This window comes from Ctenopharyngodon idella, chromosome 6 (genome assembly GCF_019924925.1).
Source record: "Ctenopharyngodon idella isolate HZGC_01 chromosome 6, HZGC01, whole genome shotgun sequence".
Classification (NCBI taxonomy): domain Eukaryota; kingdom Metazoa; phylum Chordata; class Actinopteri; order Cypriniformes; family Xenocyprididae; genus Ctenopharyngodon; species Ctenopharyngodon idella.
The window spans coordinates 14893551-14911312 of NC_067225.1; the positions used below are offsets into that span (position 1 = coordinate 14893551).

The window sequence follows — 17762 nt, forward strand, 5'->3', positions numbered from 1 at the left end:
TTAGCAGAAATAGACACCATGTGATGACACACAAGCTAAAACTAAGTTACAGCGTGGAGAGATGAGTCCAATCCAACAGCAGAACCGTAGGCTACGATCCAGTCTCCCTTGATTCACAGAAACAAGATAATGATCGCAGTGACAAAGGTCCGATGACATATAGTGTAGTAGAGGAAGTAAAGCGAAGCAGCCAGCACAACAGGCATCCAAACGGAGGTTTAAACAAGACACAAAGCCCACTGTAACATCACTTGCATGTTGGCCCGCACCTGTAGTGCGACTCACATGGCACAGAAACTGTTGCGTGCTAAACGCATTTCCGTAACAGATGATAGCATCCCACAAAGCTCCTCAGTCCACCCTCGCAAACATCCACATGCCCCGCCGGAAGTAAGGTGACTCGCTACCTGAGACAGAGAAGAAGCACACACATAGCGACACTACGAACACTTTTATACACCACTAAACGAGCGTAATTAAAAGGCACTCCCCTCTCATTCGTGGATTACGTCAGAGGTAGACAGAACTGCTACATTAAGGTGCAAGATTTTCTGATGATGCTTAAACACCAGCAGTAGATCTGACCATGGCATGAACACGCAGTTTATCTGGCCTTTTTCTTTGCAGAAACATGGTCATAATAATGATCCTTGTCTCTGTAAACTAAAACAAATTTTCTTTTAATGGCATAAAATCTTAACAGGTTAAAGCCATCTGCAACAACTGTCTGGCTAAGTGTAAAGGTTCAAGATTAAACTGCTTTTCTCTCTGTGTCTGCTTGCCTTTCAGATTGACGCCTGCCATTTTCAGGGTCAGATTCCACAAGGGTCTGGTCCCATCTGCATCAAGCCAGGACACACACATTTTCACATGTACAGTAGGAGATGGGGTGGAGGTACTTAAAGAGGCCATTCGAACCTCATAGCACTCATTGCTACATGGCCCGGTAGCACTGGAGCTAAATTATACAACACAGATTATGGTAGGATGGACACCACCCATTCTCCTATACACAAACATACAGACACACCCTCACTACTACAACCTTACAGCATCTCTACCTGGTATAGATCATAGGACTATCCAGGCTAAAATTATTCACATCATGCAAATCTAGCATACATTATTCACCTTCATACACATAGGACCAGGGAAATTATTTTCATAATTTCTTTTCAATTGTGTCAAACAATTTAGTGTTATAGTCTTGAACTTCCTGTGTGCAAACCCTGTAATGTGCATAGAACATGTGCATGGCTATAGTCACATATCAATTAATTTAATTTCTGATTATTCAAATCCTACATACAAAATCTAAATGAGACATTCAGCAATGCAACTGGTCTATTTGGACAAAATGTTTATTATGTCCAATCCTTAGCACTGTTGCAAACTAGGAGGGCCCCCTAGTTTCCAACTAGTGACTAATGACAATAAAAATGCATCTTAAACAATTAGAACTGAAACGCAGGCATTTCTGTCAATCAGCTTCACAAATCCTAGTCAGACCTGCATTATTGAGTGTGATTTAGCCTGTACATCAAATGCACAGATGATGGTTACAAAAGCTGAACTAGAGTTTTTAAATCTCTGTTTCTGTAAATCTCATTCTCTAATTGACCTGATTGAAACCTTAGTTTTGCATTAATGACTTGCAATTAAAACAACTAATATAGACAGTTTTATAATTGTAATTATGAAATTGTGTATTTCTATGTTTAATTATGTGATATATTTTAATTATGCATACCACTGGCATATATCAGTGGCGAGCGGTGACTTTTTTAACCGGGTATGCTGGGTGGTGCGTCATGTAAAAAATGTGGCTGATGCAGTTACGTTGAATGGGTTTATAGCTAATACGCGAGACGCTTGCGTTCTCTATAGACAGTGTTAGTTTACTCAGTTGCTTGTTCATGACAAATAGCAACACAGCGAAAAGTATTTCTAATATGTTGGACCTTATTGAGAATAGCCTATATTTACCTGTTGACAGAGATGGGCAGTATTTTAATTAAATGTATTTAAAATATGTATTTAATTACTTTTGAGTATTTTGTAATTTGTATTTTCCTTAACAAAGAAAAAATCCAATGTAATTTGTAATTAAATACTTTGAGAGACAGTATTTTGTATTTAAAATACTTAAAAAACATTCAAATATGTTATTTTATTCTCATATACAATAACTTTCTGTCCACTCATTACTCATTAGCTTTCCCCTATTTTGAATCCTCTTGTGCTCAGTCTTTTGTTAGACTGTTGTTGTATGTTGTGCAAATGCTTTGCTCGTGACCGCCTTGCCTTGCCTTGCCTTGCCTCTTTTTAGGCTCCAAGTACTGCATCGCTCCAGCCCCTCTCTGCATGCTCAACGCTTTCATCGGGGAACTTAGTGAGACTTTGACACTGCGTCACGGACAACTCTAGTTGGTGTGACTTCCACGCTGCGTCATGGATGGCGCTATGATCTGTCCCTGCTGAGAGACTCTTCCCTGGTCCTGTGGACTTTGATTTGGACTTCCTCACATTTGTGTTCCTATTGTGGTGTGTGTGTGTTTTTTTTTTTTTTTTGTTTGTTTGTTTTTTTCCCTGTGCTCAGTGAGAGCTAAATAAACTTTTCTGTTACTTGCAACTGAATCCATATTTTCCCCTGACACTTTCATCACCAAGCTTAGGTAGGTCATTTTCGGAGAGTCTAGCAATAGTGAGCTAGCTTTGAAAGTATAAGATCCCACCTTCTATTCAGAGCGTCTCCAAAACCATGCCTTCTCCAAAACACTTGAACGCAAACAGCAGGCAGCAATGAGGGACAGCGTTAAAGTACCTAATATCTCAAAACTTGAACTTAAAGATCACTGACCTATACCACCTGACTGCTGCAGATTCATTTCAGCATTGATAGTGTTGATAGTGATCTGATTGGCTGATGCTTGCGTTGGTGCTTGAAAAGTTGAGAAATTTTCAACTTCTGCCATGAGCAATGCGACTGAAGTGATGCAACAGAAGGCCCCCTTTTCAACTCTATGCAAAAAGCAATATACCCTAATAACTCAACACCTTATCTTTCCCCTTATTTCATAACACTTCCTTTAACTTTTTTTTTTTTTTTTTTTTTTTTTTCCTATTTCTCTCTTCTACAAGTCCATCCTCTTAGGTGGGTGTGACTCTCTTCCTGAGCGGGTCACATAAGAATGTCCTTCAGTTTGTTGTGCAACAGGCATAGGCTGCCCGTTATTCTCAGACTCAGTATCCGATACATTTACATTTACTCATTTTGCAGACGCTTTTATCCAAAGCGACTTACAAGTGAGGAATACAACAAGCGAGTCGTCATGATGAGGCAAACAGACACAAAAAGTGCTCACAATACAAGTCTTAGGCAATGCTCAGAGTATCATAAGCTATAATAGAGAGGGATTAGAGGAAGTGAAAGGATAGGTATAAGAATTTTTTTTTTTTTTTTAAGATGAGGTTAAGTGCTCACGAAAGAGATGAGTTTTCAGCTGTCTTTTGAATATTGCCAGGGATTCTGCATTCCGGATAAAAGCAGGAAGATCGTTCCACCAGCAAGGAACAGTGAACGAGAATGTCCTGGAGAGTGATTTCGTGCCTCTCTGTGATGGTACCACAAGCCTTCGCTCCTTTAATGAGTGTAGGCTTCTGGTAGGAGTGTAGACTCGTAAGAGTGATGACAGCATTTGTTCTGACTGATGGATTGGGTGGAGATGAGCCCGGTTTCTCCGAATCACTCCATCTTCTGTACCAATCAGATAAGATCTTGAGGCTGACGACTGAGACACCACAGATCCCTGCATTTTGTCCTGGCTGCAAAACTGGGAGGGGCCGGACGTCTGTTGTAGTACTGCTGCTGTTTTCTCCTTCCTTTTGTTTCATTGCACCGGAACTCTCTCATTCCAGGCCAGTATGGAGACAACTTTTTCGAGAGCTGAGGTAAGGTAGTGCGAAGTTGCCTTCCCATAAGCAGCTGTGCTGGTGAATATCCGTTCCCTAGTGGCGTGGAACGATATGTCCACAGGCCTTTAACTGTACCCACCGCACGCTCTGCTTCTCCATTTGCTTGTGGAAACAATGGGCTACTTGTCACATGATCAAATCCATAGTCAGCTGCAAAGTCCTTAAAGAGAACTGAACTGTACTGGGGCCCATTGTCCGACATCACTGTTTCTGCCATGTCGACAGAACACCTCTTTTAGAGCAGATATGACTGTGCTCGAGGTAGATACTTTAAGTCTTGCCACCTCAATGTACCGAGAAAAATAGTCAATGACAAGCAGATAGTTCTCTTTCTCCCAGAAGAACAGATCAGTCCCAATATGTTGCCATGGTCTTTCTGGAATCGGCGTTGGCTACAATGGCTCACTCCACGCATTCCTGTGTTGAGCACAGACACTACATCTTTCCACCAGCTGGCTAATGTGTACTGACATACCCACACCAACTGACATGCTCTGGCCCTGAATTTCACAATCCCTTGATGGCCTTCGTGAAGAATTTTCAGTATCTCTTGCCACATGGATCTGGGTATGACAATCTTTTGTCCTCAAAAGGAGATCTCCAGCTATGGAAAAATGCCCTCGTTCTTGCCAATATAGCCACAGCTGTTTCTGTAGGTGACTTTTCTCTGGCCAGTCTGGCGGATTTTTTCATAAACTGAGTCAGCTTTTTGTTTGTCAACTATTTGTTCCAGCCTTGTTTCTGTGGCTGGCAAGCCTTGCACAGTTGAAACAGCGAACACCTTCAGACGCTGCCTCTTGCTCCATCTCCTCTTCTGAGAGCATGTTTAACAGGTGCTCTTGACAGCACATCTGCTGTGATCAGCTGCTTTCCAGGCACATGAATTATGTCATAATCGAAGCGCATCAATCTAAGATGAAATCTTAAGACACGAGGAGGGAGTTGGTCCAATGCTCTGGTACTCAGCAAAGAGACTAGAGACTTGTGATCCATTCAAGGGTGAACTTTAACCCCAGCAGATAGGAGGAAAGGTGTTCGCAAGCCCTCGTCGCTGCTAAAGCTTCCTTCTCTATCTGCATGTAGTGTTTTTCTGCTTCTGACAACCCTCAGGAAATATAGACCACTGGCTTCCATAGTCCATTTTCGGGTTGTTTTTGGGTCAGCACTCCTCCTAACCCAAACAACGAGGCATCTGCTGACAGTCTAGTCTCATATGTTGGGGAGTATTGGGCCAACACTGGCGTTGAGCTGAGCTCTTTCTTTAGTTTCTGAAAGGCCTCTTGCTGGGGTGCATTCCAACACCATTCTTTTCTGATAACAGATCTTTAAATGGACATGTGAATAAAGCCAGGTGTGGCACAAATTTGCCCAGATAGTTTGCCATGCCCATGACCCTCCTAACATCAGCTACACAGCTGGGCTCAGGAATATCCATTATCGCTCTCACCTTGCTAGGATCAGGTGCAATTCCATCTGAATTGTGTCCAACAAACATTATCTTGTTCTTGGCAAAGACACATTTCTCATTCAGTGTTAGTCCTTTTTCTTCACGTCTGCTCAGAACCTGATGCAATCTTTTGTTATGTTCCTGTAGGCTTTCCTCATACACCACAATATCATCTGCGTGACAAACTACTCCTGAGCAGCCCTCCAGCATCTGTGTCATACAGCACTGGAAGTGTTCCGGGGCCGAAGAAATTCCAAACGGTAACCGGTTAAAAGCGTACTGGCCAAATGGCATGATGAAAGTGGTCAGGAGCGAACTTTGCTTTGTCAGGGGAATTTGCCAAAACCCTGATCAAGCTTTGTAAACACTTTAGCCCCGGCTAACATGGCTAGCATATGATCGACTGCTGGTAAAATGTGCCTCTCACGACGCACCCACTTGTTCAGGTGAGTTAGATCTACACACAATCTAATTTTCCCCTGAGCTTTAGGCACAACTACCAACCCTGCACACCATGGAGTCGGCTCAGTGACCTTGGATATCACTCCTATGGCTTCCTATGTGTTGCAGTTCAACTTTCACTTTGTCTCGTATGGAATAAAAAGACTGTCAATAATAACACGTGCATAAATAAAACTCGTACGTGCGTAATTCTAAAACTGTCAAAATAATCTGAGCGTAATCGTGACTTTATGATGGTACGATTCCAGAATCTATGATCAAAACAGATACAGATACGACATTTGCCACGTTTGTTTGAGTACGACTCCAAAAATTACGACTGGTGTAGTTTACACACACGAAACATAGTTTTACGATTGCTGGGTTACGAGTACAAAGTCTTGTTTACGAGTACGAATCATGAAGCGACAATCTACTGTCAAAATTACGTCACCGCTGTCACAGGCATTAATATACGAGTGAGAGATACATCGATCACACACAGTGCGCGCGCGCCCTGATCCTGTCTAAGGGGACCGGCTTTTTTACGCGCTACTGCAAAAATGGCTGGTCAAGGGAGTGCCCACATGGCGCCTCAGGTAAGTTATTTTGTTCTTCCCTCATTGAAACATTGTATGTCATTAAACATGTTAGTTTACTGGACTCAGTAATGTCCGCTGTCGCTGTATTTTTCAGATATATTGGCCAGTCATATTTAACGATAGTGTGTCGTGAATTCCGTCACGGTCATAACAGGTGTAACGTTAGGCTAGTGTACAGTCAGTGAGTGCAGTTTCTCTGAGAAATACTTGTTAAAATGAATGTATAAAAATCAGTTAACAGAGTATATAATGTTTTCTTCATCCGGGTGTAGGGTATCAGATCAGAGTTGTCCTTTTGTGGAGAACTGTTTTTTTCATTCGCTTTCTTTCATTGTTAAAATGGCAGTTGCGTGTTGTGCTGGAATAATCAGTACCACAATCGAAAATGTCAAAAGCCTTATTACAAGTCGAGATTTTGTAGTTTTTTTTTTTTGTTTGTTTGTTTTTGAAAAAAGGCTATATGGGACATTAGGTAGTAAAAACATGACTTTCGGCAAGATATCTCATTTTATGTATGCTTGATCTACATTCTGGAGAGCTCAACTTTCTTTGATTTGGGTTGGAGCTGAAATCTGCTGGACAGTAGTTCTCCATGAGCAGTGTTGGACACCCTGGACAGTCTGTGTTTAACTTCTGTCATGATGACACTCCACTATAGTATCTGACAAGATGGATCATTTAACTTTCTTCATTCAAATGGTAGACATTTACAAATGTCACTGGCTCACTGCTCATTTTCAATAACAAACTTTTCTCAATTTTGTTGTGTTAGCCTACTGAATACTGCCACATTTTGTATTAAAAATAATTAGATCATGTTGCTTTGTCACTGGTAGTGTTACCTTGTGGGGCTTACCTTGTGAACTTTGATTACTATTCATGATGCAGCACAGCCTCTTGTGGTTTATTGCTTAATTGTATATCATTGTATATCAGGTCCCATTAGGTGACATAATTTCGACAGCACAAAGCCTGGTGTCAATGCTGACCAGCACAAGGCTAGTTAGTCAGGAGAATCACAAGAATGGGGCCTGAGAATCAAGAACCTCTGACTGCAGCGCACACAGCTTTCTTCTCGTCGTTATAGTTCATTTGAGGCAGTTTCCGTGGCGTTATTTGCTCTGGCAGATATTGCGTGTGCGGCTGTGCGCGCTCAAACTTTGTTCCATGTAAATCAAACATGCTTTTTCTCTAGAATTGTCTTCTCTCCTGGATTTAATGTTGCTAGAAGGAATCAACCATCAAACTTACATAACTGACTGTTAATTTCTTTACAATTTATAGGTTTTATTTTAAGTATATTTTTATATAATAACCCCATGTACAAATTATATAATTTTCAAATAGCTTACTTTAGTCAGCCAGCTCTCTAGATATTTCTATTACCTATTTAAAGGGGTGGTTCAGTGTTTTTTTTTCTAGGCTTGATTGTGTTTTTGGGGCACAGTTTAACATGTCTTAATGCTTTGTTTTTTTAAAAAAAGCTGTATTTTTCATATATTTTACCTTTATTCTACACCTCTGTTTCCATTGTCATTTGAACGGCTCGTTTGACTTCCTGCTTCTATGAAGCCACTCCCTCCAAAATACGCAATGGGCTCAGATGGAAATGTTAATGATGGTGTCTATATTGCTGTATCAAATTGAGCCCGAATCAGACCCAGATGAAGAGGGTCAAGCAGAACCTCTGCAATCACGGCCTTTAAAGGAAGTTTATGAATGGTATTTCATTTTGTACTTGTGTCAGTGTTTAGATATGCTGTCACTGCTGTTTTTTAGATTTCAATATACAGTTTTATCCTGATTAAAGCTTTACTGTAGCCGAATACATGACTGAGTAGTAGCATTTTTGTAAAGGTATTGTTTAATTTATAGCATGAACAACTGTTTGTCTATGAACATAGAAGTTTGTTGGTGTTTGTTGGCATTTGTTGAAGTATGCACTAGAATTTAGCTAACTGGCTAGCGAAGCAAAAACGTGTTGGTCTTTGTTTACGTCCTTGATGCAACCAAAAAATAGCAACATAATACATTTAAAAGACATGTACAAAACAATATAACGTACTTACAGTTTGATCACTTTTAGGGGAGAATACTGATCCTTGGAAAATGCAACAATTACAATAGGGTTTCAGCGCTACACGCTTGAACCTCTAAAACTCAGTACAAATAGGGTTTCAGCACTTCGTGCTTGAACCCCTAATTATATATAATATAATATAATATAATATAATGCTATATAGAGGCCCCCTCATTTTTAGATGGGGCCCCCCCAAAAATAAAATTCTGGCTACGCCACTGACCTGAAGATATTACGCTTGGTTGCCGTCTGTCTATGCAGTGTGTAGTGGCATTAAGGCATTAGCTCATTTACCTGCTTTCACAATAAACCTGGTAAATTTCCCATACAATAACAAGAAAATGTTCTTAGGTCATTTCCTGGATTTTTTTAGAAAGGAGCTTAGGGGGAAAAGGCGCTTTGCTCCATACAAGCGTCAAGAAAATTTTTTTTTGATGCATTTTTACTTGCTCGACAAACTTCGAGATGTAACCCCAAAAGGAACTGCGTCTAACACTGGCTGGACTTGGAAGACGTTCTTTAAGCATACCTGAAAATGTCACCCATTCATAGGTATGATTAAAGACCCCCTGTGGTGAAAATCAAGTTTTTAATGTTGTTTATATGTCTATGTAGTGTTTTTAATATGCTTTAAGACAAACCATGTGCAAATTCATAAGTCAGCACCATTGCTGAGTATTTTATGTTTGAAACTGCAGTAAACCAAAAACCCGCGATTTGAAATTGGTGGTGTTTGTGATGTCACAGACTACCTTGTAACCAATCACAACAACGTGCCAGTAGGCTTTAGCATATCATTAACTATGACTGCTCTGAAGCAGGAAAGTCTCGAGAGAAGCCAGGTTATCCCAGTATATTTTCTGTTGATAAGAATAATTGTGTAGATGTATCAATATAGCGAGTTTATTACGATGTTATGATGAACTATAAGCCTTTCTCCACTGACGTACTGAGTTGTTCAAAGCGTTTGTAAGGATACTGATTGTTAGAAGGCAGCTGTCTGACTCTAAGATGAAGAACAGGAACGGTGTGTGTAACATTAGCAGCACATTATTAGCTGTTTGATAACAGTCAAGCAAAAGGCTAATCATATTAATTCATATTAATTAATGACAGAACCATCGCAAGGGCTGTGCCAAGTGTGCAAGCGCATAGGGTCTCGCGCCAAAGTAAAGTGACAGCTGACTTGAAGTAAAGCCAATAAAGTTCAATAAAGTTCAATAATGTTTTTGTCCTTCGAAATACTTTAATACTATAAAACATAGCTAAAACAATATTGCTCTGAGCGTGTGACCGTGATTTGTGTGCATATTCAGTAAGTGTGGAATCGCACGCCAAGTTCTGAGATTCAGTCCATTATAAATTCTGATTTTGGCCGCCTCTGGAATGGATCAAACCATAGATATTAGCCTACCTGATGAGTTCAAGTAAATACGCTGGAAGTACGCACTCATTCAAGGATGAGCATTTATTTCATGTAGTCACAACACAAACAACAAATTGTCACTGCAGCAACAGTAGACTATCCGAGCTTGCATGAGTGAGAGGAGGTGGGGCTAATTTGCATATTCATTGGTCCGTGTATATTAAATGAGGCAAGGTTGTAGAGTTACATTCAAGCTATTTTAAGGCGTGAAGATTTTTTTTTTTTTTTTTCACTTTAATTTTTTTTTTTTTTTTTTTATATATGTCATTTTGGTGATCAAAAATGATTTTAAGGGATAAAATAATTGACTACAGGGGGACTTTAAAAAAAAGTTTTTGAGCTGGATTGTCATTTATTTAATAATTTATTAAAACTTTGTTTTTTGTCCAAGCTATCAGAGATGCTTTGGAATACGTTTCCAAAACTTGTAAATATCTGTGGTGGGTGGCTGCTGCACAAGACTGCAGGTATGTAAGATTGTTTTATGTTTTATTATACACCGTATTAAGATCATATCTACATTGGATATAAAAATGTGTGAATCCTTCCCATAAGATGTGAAAAATTCCCATTAGAATTATTGGTAGGACTCCATGAATTCCATTAAAATATGCTCATAAACTAAATGTATCATTTGAACAAATTCAAAAAGCTATTTAAACTGTCAGATGGTCTATGCGTCTGATTACGGCAAACAAATTGTAAGTGTATGATAAAGTTGCAGATAAGTATGTTGTTTGTCTGTTCTTTATCTAATTCTAGGTGGAGGTGGGCAGCGCAAACTCTTAGTAATCCCTCCTGATTCAGATGGTTATAATGGAAACCAGCTGAAATCAGTGAGTGGCAATGGAAAGTCCACAATGTATATAGTTCCACTTAAAAAAAAAACTCGACACTACTCCTTTGCCATCTGATGCAGAGGAGTTGGAGAACATGCCCAAAGCACAATGTTCAGTGTGCAGTGAAATGTTTCCTCTGCAGTGTCTTCCGATGCATATAAAGGAATGCAAGGATGACCATGTCATTTCGTTTACATCAACTGATGAGGTAAGTCTTAGGTGGTAATTTTGGTCACTTTAAATTTTTATAAATTCTGAAAACACCAGATATATTGTGCCGTGCAGGAACTGGAGAGGTCTCCAGAAGCCAACAACTCAAATTCCTTTTTGACTGAAAAGGTAGGAAGTACTATATACAGTATACAGGTATATATTTATTATATTAAAAAAACCTGTGAGCAAAAGCAGTAAGGTTTATTTAAATTATATAACATTAACTAGTAGGGTTTTTTTTTTTTTTTTTTTTATGGGGAGGGAGGTGGGGAGAAGAATCTTCTCTTGGTCAAAATGACTTGAACACAACCAGAGGGTTAAAGTTCTTTTTTAAGTTATATTTTTCTTTTGTAGGATTTGGAGAAGTCCCCACTGCAAGAAAATTCTATGGACATTCGAACTGAAAATGTGAGGGATTGTGTTTTCTTATTTGTTTGTTGAAAGAATTTTGTTCAACTAAACTTGCACAAGCTAAACTTACGTGTAAATGTAATTAATGTAGGGATGCATCAATTCTGATGTCCAATTATGTAGAATGACATCTTTCAGGGTTTTTTTTGTTTGTTTGTTTTGTTTTTTGTACCTTGTTCCAAATTAATGATTACACAACTGTAAAACTGTAAATAACTTTTATTATCTCCATATCAACATGTTTTCCATGTTAGTTACTGGTCCAAGTTATAAACAGAAAATGAATTTGTTTTTTTGTTTTTTACTCACAATAACTGAATTCTGAATATTAAATTTGTTAACTTCTTGGATATTTTTAACTCTCATTAACATTGACTGAATTCTGAAAAGCCTCATGTAAGTGTCATTTATATTATGGATCAAAACTCATTAATAGTAAGTAAAAGTACTTTTATAGTAAGATTTGCTTCTTATGAATGTCCTTGTGTTTGTTTACATCTTATAAACTGTTGGATACCACTGAATACTAACTAAATATTTGCTAAAAAAAACTTATGTCAGGATTCCTTTTAAATATGTCGTCATGGAAAAAAATGATAATTATACTGATGGTGACATTATTAGCCAATAGATCGTTGCATCCCTACATTAATGTTTTATGAGCTCTCAAAACACCAGTTAGATGTTTATGCTACTCCTTTTGTAGGAATTACAGAAGTTCCCTGAATCGGGCACCTCTGAAATCTGGACAGAGAAGGTGATGAGGTTGTTTTCTTGTAATGTACATTCAGAGTTGTACACCCAGACATCAAAATGTGACATTTAATGAATATGACAGTAAATAATGGCAGAATTTTCATACAATTCTGGTCTCACTTTATATTAAAAGAACACACCTCTTTTTTTTGAAAATATGCTAATTTTCCAACTCCCCTAGAGTTAAACAGTTGAGTTTTACCGTTTTCGAATCCATTCAGCTGATCTCCGGGTCTGGCGGTACCACTTTTAGCATAGCTTAGCATAGTTCATTGAATCTGATTAGACCGCTAGCATCTCGCTCAAAAATGACCAAAGAGTTTCGATATTATGATTATACTTTGCTGCCGTACCGTGGCTGCAGCAGGCGCAATGATATTACGCAGCGTCTCTCACAAATGTCTCCATGGTTGCAAGGCACGCTCCCTGTGCAAGCAGGGGGTCACAGGCGCTGCGTAATATCATTGGGCCTGCTGCACCCATGGTACGGTAGCAAAGTTCCTTGATTATTATGCTGGAATGAGAGTATAGTTCCTAGCCATATCGGCCTAGAAAATCGCAACGGTAAAACTTAACTGTTTAACTCTAGGGGAGTTGGAAAATTAGCCTATTTTCAAAAAAGGTGGAGTGTTCCTTTAAGTGTCTTTACTGTGTGTTTACATTTAAAGTAATCATTTGATACGATGCACTTATTGTGTACATACATGTTTATGTTGTACTAATAATTAAAAAAAATAAATAAAATACCTGCATGTACTTACAGCTGTAATCAATCTATGTAATTAGTGGCCAAGCACCGAAGGTGCGAAGGCACCAATTGTAATGGTTGAGGCATGACGCCAAAATGACTTTTTTATGTAAGTACATAGTAGTTAAAGACACCTAACATAAAGTGTGACCACAATTAATTCAAGCTAATTTTTGGAGGATGCTGCCTTGGTATATGTTATGTTTATTTTAATTCAACTGCATTTTAATTTGCATCAGACTGCTGAATGTCCAGTGTGCAAGAACACGTTCGATAGTGATATCATTGAGATTCATGCATCAGACTGTGGATTACGGTAATCACATCTACTAGGCCAGGGGTCAGCAAACTCTAGTTGTCTAGTTATTCAGTGTGCCTGGAGAGCAACTCCTCTAAGGCAGGCCATAGCCCATCTGTGGCAATGTGTGTTGCAGTATAGTACTGTAATATCTGTATAACATTGCTTACACTCCTTTTATTTATTTATTTTTACTTTTTTGGGAGAAGTAAAAGTTACATGTGGCTTCAACAAGATGCTTTTATACTTGTCTAGTTTCATTTGTAATTTGTCTCAAAACACCTCTTGAAGTGGTTTGAGTGATCGGATTTAAATATAAGCTGCAAGATGTCATTCATACGGACGTGTGTGTGTTTGTGTGTGTGTTGTGTGTGTGTGTGTGTGTGTGTGTGTGTGTGTGTGTGTGTGTGTGTTCCGCATCGATCACACTAACTGTTTGTCAGAGGTGCTCCTTTAAATTTGACTTGAACCATGATCTGTCTGAATACTTGATTCTGATTGGCTGGAAGGTGTGCAATAAAATCATTTAATGCACAGCTAGCTGTGGATTATACCTTACTTATAGTTCCTAACTTTAAACAAGCAGTGTTTAAATACTATGAGGAATGATTATATCAAAATGTAGATCTGTATGCAGGTGCAAGGTACTTTATCTGAATGACCTGCATACACCTCTCTCCCATTTGCTCACGTGCCAGCAATTGACCCTGTGCATGCTAATGTTGGCATACATGTCAACCTATAGGTTGCTGACCCCTGTACTAGGCTATTAGTATTCAATATTCTCAATTCATTTGTTTTATGAAATTAGCTAACAATAGTAATTAGTAATATTTCTTTTTTTATGTTTGCAGATCTGCAGAACCTGAGGATGAGAACGACAAGTTAAGTCTTCCTACAGAGACCTTTCAAAGGTGAAATTAGTATATTAAGGAAATTGTAACTTTATTTTTGTTTTGCTGCACTGATTTAATACAGTATATGTATGTGTATATCACTCTGTAATTCAAAACATCTCTAATTTTTTTTCAAGTTCTGGGGACATTTTGAATTCAATCAGCTGTAGAGTTGATGAAACCAACACCTTTTCCATCTGCGTGTCACGAATCGACATCTTCATTAGAGGCATGCAACAGTGGCAGCGTCAAAAGAAATCTTCCCCTAAATCCAGACTAAAGGTTACCTTCTTTGGGGAAGCAGGCATAGACACTGGTGCCCTACGCAAAGAGTTTCTAACAAGTACAAATGGTTGTTTGTAATTTTGAAAGCAGGCACTGAACAGATTTTGAATTTACTCTAATTGCTGTTGTCTAGAAATGCTTGCAGAGATTGAAAGGAGACTATTCATCTGTGGAGCAGACAAAAGGGGAAAGAATCCTCTCTACTGTGTTAACAGCGTGGACCAGAATTACTTCAGAATAGAAGAGTAGAATACTAGAATACTACTTCTAGTTCTGTCTCATTTAATTTAAAATCATTTTTGGTACTTGCTGATACAGAGTACCGATACCTGTATTGTCATTGCATTTGTATTTAAAAAAAAAAAAAAGGAAAAGAAATTATATGTATATGTATGCAGTATCTCACAGAAGTGAGTACACTACTCACATTTTTGTAAATATTATATTGTATCTTTTAGTAGGGAGTGTGCAAAAGTGAGTACACCCCTAAGGCTGCGTTTACACTTGGCATTAATATGTGATCACCGTGATCCGATCAAGCAGATCAGATCATTAGCCAATCAGGACACAGCACGTTTATATTTGTTCACATTAAGTGGCCTCTGTATCTGGATAACTGATCGGATTTCTGTTTCCCGCACAATATTTAAATTAGGCGCGTTTGAAAGGCAGAAGCTTCAAATGGCTTCATAGCATAAAACAACTTTCACTTTAGCCTCTATCAATGCAGTGCACACAGCACGAAATTTTTGTGATTACTTCCACAAAAGTACAGTCGATCACAAATAGAGAACTTAATCTACCAATTTAAGTTTCCCAACATTAATCTTGTATGGTGAAAAAAAAAAATATATATATATTTCCACGCATTTCATGATTGAAAGGAGCGCGCAAGCATTTGTATTGTTTGTATAATATGTAACGGCAGAATTCAAACACTTTGTATTAAAGAAATAAAAGAACGCACATCACATTAAAGAGCATTAATTAGAACTAAACAAGGGTAAAGACGATACAAATTAAACAATGTCCTATTGCTTTCACTCACTTACACTGTAAACCCCAATGTTGTCCTTAATAAAGATATCAAGTTATCATAACTTAACATTACTTAAATAAGCAGTATCTGCTTATTTCCTGCTTATCACTTTTATTTATTAGATTTGTTCTGTTTTCTCTAATTTGTAATTTTTAACAGACTTACTGTTTATCAATTTTCAGTTACGTCTGTAATTTCACATATCAATTACAAATTTTGCTGGTTGTTTAAATTGTCTTGTCCCAATTAAAGTTAAATGTATCTATCCTACTTGCCTCTTAGTTCTACTTAGCCTACTTTCTACTTTTTATTGTCTTATCTCAATTATTATTGCGGTTTTAGTTTTAAACTTTAAACTTGCTCTGCACACAAAGCTTATTCACAGCAGTCCTGTCTAACAGTAGGCTTTTGCTTTAGCTCGATTAACAGAAACCAGATCTTGCCTGCGCTGTTGCTCCTCTCAAAGGTATACACAGATGGCCTCGTTTTTAAATGTTGTGTATATTTTTGATCTTACGATCATTTCTCATCCGTGTGTACGTATGATTCATAGGATAAACGTACGCACATGAGAAAACACGCATATGCCTCTCTTTCAGGTGTGAAAGCTATTACTTAGATTTCAAAAACCTGCTATACTCTGACAAGGAAAATCTGCTCAGACTCTGATGTTACTCTAAGCAGTTTTTAGACATATGAGTGGTGTCGTGGATTTAAACGTACACGCACTCCTAGATCTAATCTGTGCGTACGCACCTTTTTATAAATGAGGCCCCTTTCTCTCTAAACACTCATCCACCTAACATTTTTTGCCCTGGGCTTGCCCGTTTCATTATCACTTTGCCTACCATCTATTTTTTTTTCTATTTAATTTTCCAACAATCCTTTCATTTTATGTTCTTCTCATTTTTTCCCAGGCTAATATGGATCTTCTATCTATCCCAATAATATTTTATATTTTCTCTTTTATATATTTTAGTAAATTCTCAGTATCTTATTATAATGTTGTGATACTTTTAACAATATACATTTCTCATTTTATTTCCTGCACTCTCTTTAGCTCTCTAATACCCACAGTAGGCTATATTTTTTATTTCTTCTAAATTTTCCATGTTAAACTGTAGTCATCCTACATTCACCATTTCATTTTTATTCTTCACCCGTTTTAAAACGTTTTAGCTTTTTAACTCTTTTTTGAGTATTTTGCTCTTTTTCTAATTCTATCTGGACGGGATCCAAAGGATCAGCTTACCCAATTCAGTTTCTTTAATCAACGTTTTCACTTTTAAAGATACTTTTCTCTCATTCAAGCATATTACTCGTATAAACTTGAAGAGTCTGGCTTTCTGTTAGTGAGGCGTCCCCTGACAGAAAGCCCTGTCTCTATTGCTAGCCTCTCTGAGACTTGCCATATGAGATCTTATCTCACATCTATTGGCTAAATAAACTGTACAGCCTTCTTGTACAGTTTATTCTTTTTCATGTGCGCATTCAACCCTTTCTGGGTCGAATCAAATAATTTGTCTTAGAATTATTCTATACTTTTTGGGTCTAACAGGATATAGTTTTTTCCTCACTAACTTCTTATCTCATGCTCTAAATATTAAACATAAGAGCGAGTATTAAGCCAACTGTCGAGCAATTTGGTCATCAATCATGGACAGTAATTGATGATCAATCTGCCCCGGGCACGTTGGGTGCCATGTTTTATGGTGCGTCTCTAAACACCTTTACCTTATTCTTTATTATTCTCAGGTTAGGTAAGTAAGTCAAATCTGATCTAATTTATAAGCATTTTAAGATACTTACAATCGGACAGAAGACTTCTCCATGTTCTGTTCAGGCTAAACGACTTAAATTAATGCCACATGAGGCCGAGTTTAATTATAAAGTTATAAGTTCATTTATTTATTACAATAGTATTTCTAGCATTATATATATTATACAAACATTCTATACAAGTAATTAAATAAAGTATAAATATCAAAAAGTTCTTCAGTCAAGGCAATTTTAGCGATGGAGGCATCATCGGCGTTGGTTCTGGTGTCAGAGAAGCAGCCTCAGGTGCGAAGAAGCCTCTCCTGTTCTCTTCACGTCCCAGCCTTTTATAGACTCTCACCTCTTGAGGTCATCTTTGGAATTCCCCTCATCTGAATCTATATATAAAGGCCTTGTCTCTTTGTTCTCGGACTCTTCTCCTTTGCTGTGTCCTGCACTTCGTCTTCAAGACATACTTCAATGGTAATAACTGCCTTTCTTACTAATACATGTTATGTCTTTACTATTCTACTAGCATGCTTTATTAA

At 38.1% G+C, this 17762-nt stretch overlaps 1 protein-coding gene across 3 annotated transcripts in view; it reads left to right on the forward strand.

Annotated features, from left to right (window-relative positions):
* The window catches only part of LOC127514335 (uncharacterized), a 28591-nt gene extending 12865 nt beyond the window's left edge, over positions 1-15726 (forward strand). For all 3 annotated transcript variants that reach the window (XR_007930600.1, XR_007930601.1, XR_007930599.1), the window contains 7 exons: positions 790-11018; positions 11096-11149; positions 11378-11431; positions 12141-12191; positions 13178-13254; positions 14091-14150; positions 14270-15726. The gene's annotated coding sequence lies outside the window, so the exon portion shown is untranslated. The remainder of the gene's footprint in view (positions 1-789; positions 11019-11095; positions 11150-11377; positions 11432-12140; positions 12192-13177; positions 13255-14090; positions 14151-14269) is intronic.
* The last annotated feature ends 2036 nt before the right edge of the window (positions 15727-17762 follow it).